Source organism: Momordica charantia (genome assembly GCF_013281855.1).
Source record: "Momordica charantia cultivar OHB3-1 chromosome 3 unlocalized genomic scaffold, Mcharantia_2.0 BLBB01000003.1, whole genome shotgun sequence".
Lineage (NCBI taxonomy): Eukaryota > Viridiplantae > Streptophyta > Magnoliopsida > Cucurbitales > Cucurbitaceae > Momordica > Momordica charantia.
The window spans coordinates 20,699,723-20,707,044 of NW_028275161.1; the positions used below are offsets into that span (position 1 = coordinate 20,699,723).

At 49.5% G+C, this 7,322-nt stretch overlaps 1 non-coding gene across 1 annotated transcript; it reads left to right on the forward strand.

Annotated features, from left to right (window-relative positions):
* The first annotated feature begins 6,161 nt into the window (after nt 1-6,161).
* LOC148212558 (small nucleolar RNA R71) lies at nt 6,162-6,268 on the forward strand. Its single transcript, XR_015790008.1, has one exon. It is a non-coding gene; the product is annotated as a small nucleolar RNA R71 (small nucleolar RNA).
* The last annotated feature ends 1,054 nt before the right edge of the window (nt 6,269-7,322 follow it).

Below are 7,322 nucleotides of genomic sequence, written 5' to 3' on the forward strand. Positions count from 1 at the left end.
ACAGCTTCAGTGCCTCAATGGCAGGATTGCGGCCCTGAATCGGTTTGTTTCAAGATCGAAAGATAAGTGCCTTCCTTTCTTCAAAGTCCTACGAAAGAAAGGGTCGTTTGAATGGACAGCGGAGTGCGAGCAAGCATTTCAGCAGTTGAAAAGTTACCTCTGCTCGGCACCTTTGCTCGCCAAACCCTTGCCAAGGGACAAGCTCCAGTTGTACTTAGCAGTGTCTGACAGTGCCGTCAGCTCGGCCCTAATCAGGCAAGAGGAAGCGCGGCAAAACCCGGTCTACTACACAAACAAGGCTATGACCGAAGCCGAGACCAGATACCCTCAAATGGAAAAGTTGGCTCTTGCTTTAGTCACCTCGGCCCGATGGCTTAGACCATACTTCCAAGCCTATACTGTGGTGGTGCTCACTAACTTGCCCCTAAAAAACATCTTCCGTAAGTCAGAAGCTTCTGGACGCCTGATGAAGTGGGCAATGGAGCTAAGTGAGTACGACATCCAGTTCGAACCTAGAACTGCGTTGAAAGGACAAGCAGCGGCAGATTTCATAGCCGAACTCACACCACCTTCCGAGCTGAGCGAGTCCGACCTACCGTGGACAATCTATGTCGACGGATCCTCCAACGAGAAGGGGTGCGGGGTCGGGGTCCTCTTGCTCGGACCAGGAGGCGAACGATTTGAGTATGCCTTGAGGTTCGGCTTCCGGACTTCCAATAACGAGGCTGAGTACGAAGCATTTGTTGCCGGCCTACGAATCGCCAGAGCATTGGGGGCCTCGTGTGTTAAGATCTTCAGCGACTCCCAACTGGTTGTGAGCCAGATCACGGAAGAGTACCAAGCCAGGGAACCCCGAATGGAGAAGTATTTGGGCAGTCCCCGTCGAGATCTTAGATAATCCCTCGATCTCAGAGCCAGATCTGATGGAGATCGGCACTCCAGAGTCCTCATGGATGGACCCGATTGTGGACTTTATTGGGGGCAATTCACCACAAGACCCCAAGGAGCGCAGAAGGTTGGCCAGGCAAGCAGCTCGGTTCGTGGTCCGAGGTGGAGCGTTGTACCGACGCGGCTTTTCCCTGCCTCTATTGAAATGCCTAACCCCTAAAGAGGGCCTATACGTCCTCAGAGAAATCCACGAAGGAGTGTGCGGCAATCACTCAGGCGCCCGGTCGCTGTCAGCCAAAGTGATCCGACAAGGATACTATTGGCCGACCCTCAGCTAGGACGCCAAGAAATTCGTTAGAACTTGCGACAATTGCCAACGCTACGGAAACATAATCCACCAACCTCCCGAGCTGCTCACCCCCATCTCGGCCCCGTGGCCATTCGCGCAGTGGGGGGTAGATATCATTGGTCCTTTCCCTTTGGGCAAAGGCCAGACCAAGTTCGTTGTGGTTGCTGTGGACTACTTCACAAAGTGGGCCGAGGCCGAGGCACTCTCCCACATAACGGAATCCAGAGTCACGTCCTTTGTATAGACAAATATCGTATGTCGCTTTGGTATACCGAAGGCCATTGTGACAGATAATGGGAAGCAGTTTGACAATGCGAAGTTCAAAAGCTTTTGCAGCGAACTTGGCATAAGTCACCTTAGCTCGTCCCCCGCACATCCGCAAGCAAATGGGCAGGTGGAGGCAGTCAACAAGATCATCAAGCGAGGCATCAAACTTAGACTGGATTCCAAAAAAGCCATTTGGGCCGAGGAACTACCAGAGGTCCTATGGTCGTACCGGACCACCCAAAGAGAATCGACGGGTGAGACCCCGTTCTCCCTGGCCTTCGGCTCCGAAGCTGTAGTCCCGGTTGAGATCGGCATGCCATCTGACAGAGTAGAGCGTTACAAGCCTGCAGCAAATGAGGAAGAGCTGCTCCTCAATCTCGACTTATTGGAAGAAAGAAGAGCAATGGCCCAGCTACGCCTGGCGGAATATCAGGGCAGAATGGCCAGACACTACAACGCCTGCGTTCGACCTCGGACCTTCCAAGTCGGACATCTGGTCTTAAAGAGGGCCCAAACCCATGTGGGTGCCCTTGACCCGACCTGGGAGGGGCCGTTTGAGGTCAAGGGAATAGTCCGACCTGGGACGTACATATTGGCCGATCTGAAAGGAGACGTCCTCGCGCACCCGTGGAACGCGGAGCACCTGAAGCGTTATTATCCTTGAAATGCCAAAAGGATTTTCAATGGATCTGTAAAAACTGTTTCATAAAGAATTACGATCGGAATAAATGTGATGATTTAATTTCATGATTCCGAGTTCAACCAGAAATTAAATGGGGCCCACGGACTCCCACCCGATCACATTCCAGCAGTCGGTTAAAATCCAATCCTACAAAACCTAAGGGTACGAGGTGCGATGCCAAAACCACTGACGAACTTAAAATTCAAACCTTCAAGGTAAAGGGGCGATGTGAAAAGTTCAAAATGATCAAGCCTCCGAACTTGAGGGTACGAGGTGCGATATGAAGAGCAGCTACGGACTTAGGATTTTAGCCTTTTAACGTTTTTTAAGTTAAGGGTGCGATATTAAAAAATCCAGAGTTGGTGCAATGCATTGAATACTAGACAGAGATTCGAATTCACAAATTCAAGTATTTTTGAAGGCGCGACCTCAAAAGTACGAGGTGCGAGGTGACATTGGCTTTAGCTTAAAGAAAAAGCAAGGAAAGGAAGGCAACAAAGTAAAAACAAACGAGAAGCCTCTTTATTGAATGAAAAGCAGAGCTAAGGCTTATAGACCTTGCAGCTCTTCCCTAACACTTACAAAAGAAGAGAGGAAAGACAGAGAAAGGCCTCATGAAAGGTGATCGCCTAAGAGCCTGCTTGAGGAGCGCCCTTTTGAGTGGTGCCGACCTGATCCTCTTCGAGGTCGGAATAGTCAGAGTCCAGATCTCTGACGTACTTATCCACCAACGCTTGGGGGCCAGGGGTGCTGCTAGGCCCAGACGCCCACTGCTCAGCATACCTCTTCTTCAGACCACCGAGATCGATATGAAGGTCAGGCATGTCGGAAGCAATGCCCTTCATGAGAAACTTGAAGCCCGCGTCAGAGAAGTCTTTGCCAAATCCATCGAAGTCAGGATGTTGCCTAAACGATTCCTCCAATAGGACTCCATTGCTGAGACGCTCCTTCACCGTCTCCAGCTCGGCAGTCGCATGCTTCAGCTCCTCCTCCTTCGCTTCAAGCGCCTAGAGCATGTCGTCCTTCTCCTTGAGGAGTTGGAACTTCTCCTTCTCCAAGCCCTTGGTGATAGCATGGGCAGCTCGGAGCTGGGCCTTGCGTCTGTCCTCTTCTTTCTTCAGCAGCTCGGCCTTGGCCTCCACCTCGGCCTTCAAAATTTCCACCTCAGAGTGAGCTTTCAGCAGCTCATCCTTCATGGTGGAAGAAGCAGCCTCCAAGGTAGTAGAGAACTCATCTTTCTCCCTCGCTGCCAGAGCTTCCCTCCCATCCAGCTCGGCCTTCACGGCCAGAGCCGATTGAATGGAAGCAACAAACGCCTGAGAAAAGGTACAAAGAAGAAAGTTAGACCGAGCTACCTGTTAGGTAAATTGAGCAAAAATGAAGACACCAATTTTACCTCAGCGGCGTAGTCGATGGTCCTCTGCAGGACGGACCCCGGGTCACTTACAAATTTGGACGCTCTTCTGAGGCAGCGGTCCAAACTTGCAGCCGAGATGCGGGACACCTGGTCCCTCACCCGAGAACTTGACGGCTCGACTCTGAACCGTGCTGTCACGTTGGATGTCCCGCCCATCCTGGCCTCAGGATCGTCCACCCGATCTGCGAAGCTCGTAGGCAGGGCCCCACGAGCTCCGACCTCCAAGGGGGAGGTGGTCTTCTTCTTCTTCCTCCTTCGCTTCAAAGGGACTTCCTCCCTCACCTCCTCGCCCAAGGGCGAGACGTCCACCGCCTCGGTCTGATCCCTAGGGCGCTTCTCCCTCGAAGGACCCTCAGAAGACTCCAGCTCGATCACTGGGGCTGGATCTTCCGAGGCTGGCCCTACCACAGCAGAAGTGGCAGGTTTCGAACTCTGGGCGGCCTTAAGAGCATGGGCTCGACCCTTGGACTTGCGCTTCACGTTGCTTGCACATCCGCAAACCATGGCTGCAAAACAAAAACAGGAGTCAACACAAAGTTAGAGGAAAAAGGGGGGAGCAAGCTCGGCATACCAAGTTCGAAGTTCGGCCTTGAGGATTCAATAGGACGAACTGCAGGGTTGTAATCTAGCAGCCCGGACTCAAGCAGCAGCTTGTCGGTCACCAAGGTTCCGACCTTCCTACCCCTCGGAAAATGCTCCTTGTAATATTTCAACGTGTCGAAGGAGGCTTGCGTGAGCTCGGGGACTGGTCGGATTGAAACTGCACAAAGACAAAATCCGAGTCAGACCTGAATAACAAGAAAGAAAGTTATCACAAAAAGTAAGAGCTACTCCGTACCTAGGTTCCCAAACCTAGTGGGAACGTCAAAGAAGGAACGACCCGACTCGTCCTTTGCAAGTCATTCCCCGGAAGCGTAGAACCACTTCATCACCCATCCTTTGATGGAGGTTGGCCCCTTAACTATACCGCCTGCGCCTTTCCTTGCGCACATATAGAACCGACCAGGCTTCTTAGCTATCCTTTTCGCTTCGAAGCACGCGAGGACCTGGTCTACGTCCAACAGCTCGGCCTCTTTACTATCCCGAGCTCGTAGATAAAAAAGGACGGCCAAAGCGAAAATGACACCCCACCCATTGGGGGCCAGATGAGCCGGAGCCAACCCAGTTCGGAAGAGAAATTCTTGGACAAACGGGTGAAGGGGAAGTCTGAGGCCGTACTCAAACATTTTGAAGTAGAGAGTGACCCATCCCTCTAGAGGATTGTCAGCTCTCTCCCCCTCCTCCGGAATCCTAAGGAGGATTTTCTCAGGGATAGCGAACCCCCTACGAAGGGATCCGAGGTAGTGCTCAGGTATCCTAGAAGGGTATTCCAAACCCTGACCCGAGGTGGAGGCATCACTATCCTCCCCGTCATCGGAGAACCTAAAGTTTTCTATCTCCTCGAGCTCGGACTCTAACCTACGAGCTAAATCCTCATCGGACCCTAAGTCGCTGCTAAAAGAGGACGACATGGCAACTACGTTCGAAAGAGAAAGTGAGGGAAGAGACCGACCTACCAAGGTTCGAGCTGCCTTCAGATCGAACTCTAGGAATTCAGGAAACGTAAGGTATGACCTGAAGGATTGGGGGTATTTATAGCTCGTCGGAAAAATTTCCCCACCGTACACGTGTAATCAACGAGGGGCTAGGATCCTCCCGAAGATCCGAAGCGTCGGAATATTTGAATAATCCGACGATAAATCCACCGCAACGGTTATATTTTCCCACGAATAGGAAGTCGCCACGCGTCCAAAGCAAGTCGAATGAACTTCTCTGCTAGGTCGAGATCCGACCAGACAGAGAGGGGGCCAATGTTTGGGGAAGAGAATACCCTGGACACGTGGAGGACCCCTATTGGTGCTCCAAGGTGACTCATGAGTCATACCCAGCTTGGACCGCCGAGATCACCACCACTAGCGTTGACAGATGCTAAGTATGAGGGCCGAGGTGAACCTGGCCGAGGTCTGACCTACCGGGAAACTCGGTAGGGGCCGATGTGAGCTACTGTCTGCGGCGTGATTATCGGGTGTAACCGTCGGTCCCGAGATTACCGGGTGTAACCGACGGTCCCGAGATTACCGGGTGTAACCGTCGCGAGATTAGCGGGACTACCACTCATAAGTAGAGGACCTCACTCCACGATCAGGTACGATGATTTCTGACCTCGAACTAAACTGGGAATCCGACCTATACTGACTTGATCGTTGGAGTGCTCACCTTTTTGTGCAGGTCCGTCCGAGTACTCAGATCGGTCCGGAGGCCGAGTTCGAGCTGCAATCTGAAATACACTGTCGTTCATATCCTTGCATAAACAAATTTCATAGATTCCAGCAACTCTTTTGGTATTAAATCTCTAGTTAGATCATTGAAAACTATTAGTTGCCATATCATCTAGCAAAATGTAAGCATTCTAAGGTGCTTTTGATAGCAACGTGTCTCCAGCTATAACATCGTCCAAATAGTCTTTGTCTATCCATTTAGTCCATTAGAAAAAAATCTGAATCTGTAACGAGTTCGGATAACCATGTTGTAGACATTTCCTCAGAAGCTCTTTGTACCTCTCACAAGCCTCAAATAATTGCTCATAACCATATTGCATGAATGATCTAATCTCTGTTCTAAGTTGAGCTGTCTTGGTAGGCGAGAAAAATTTGTGAAAAACGTTTGAACCATCTCCTGCCAAGAATTACCACTGCCTGGTTGTAAGAATTTCAACCAATCTCTCGTCTTAAATATTGGTATACTTTTGCAAAGACTTGTGACAGGTGCCAAAGAACAAGTAATATTTCTCGACGTGAAATGTCCTTAACTGCTATTTTAGAGGTAGAATTATTTGATGTTTGGGGTATAGATTTCGTGGGTCCATTTCCTTCTTCACATGGATATATTTATATTTTACTGGTTGTTTATTATGTTTCTAAATGGGTTGAAGTTGTGACTACGAAAAATAATGATACACGTGTAGTGTACAATTTTTACATAAGCATATTTTTACTAGATTTGGCACTCCGCTCGCGCAATTATTAGTGATGAAAGCTCGCATTTCTGTAATAAATTGTTTAATATGATGCTCACCAGTATGGAGTTAAACATAAAATTTCTTTAGCTTATCACTGATACTCAAGCTGAAAGCTTATTTATTTTTGAATGGAGCATCATATTTGTTTGAATGCGTGCATTTAATTCATATTTGAGAAGGGATATTTGATTCAGCTATGATAATAATGTGCTATAGGGGTATTTATCGATCGACCGGATCAGCTTTTAGACCTAAACCGACGCAACTGACACTCGATTGGTTTCCAAAAATAGAAACCAACCGACCATCAAAGTTACTTTCTCACCGATTTCACTGAACAAACGCTTCGATCGGTCGGTTTTCGACAAATCGATGGGTTACTGCGACGGCAACCACGATCGGCGAGTGTGGTATGTGGGTGGGGCTCTTATGGGAACTGAGCAGCGGTGGTCGAGGGCATGGGTAGTGGCGAAATAGAGACGTCGGCGAAAGGAAAGGAAAAAGCTTACTCCTCCGACTTATGATAGAAGACATAATGGAAAGAGGGGAAGGGAGAAAGAAGCGATGTTGCGTGGACGGAGGAGGAAGAAAGCTCAGGAAACAAAATAAAAATGATGTTTCAAATGGAAAAGGAAATGGAAGATAGAAGGGTGTTGGGAAA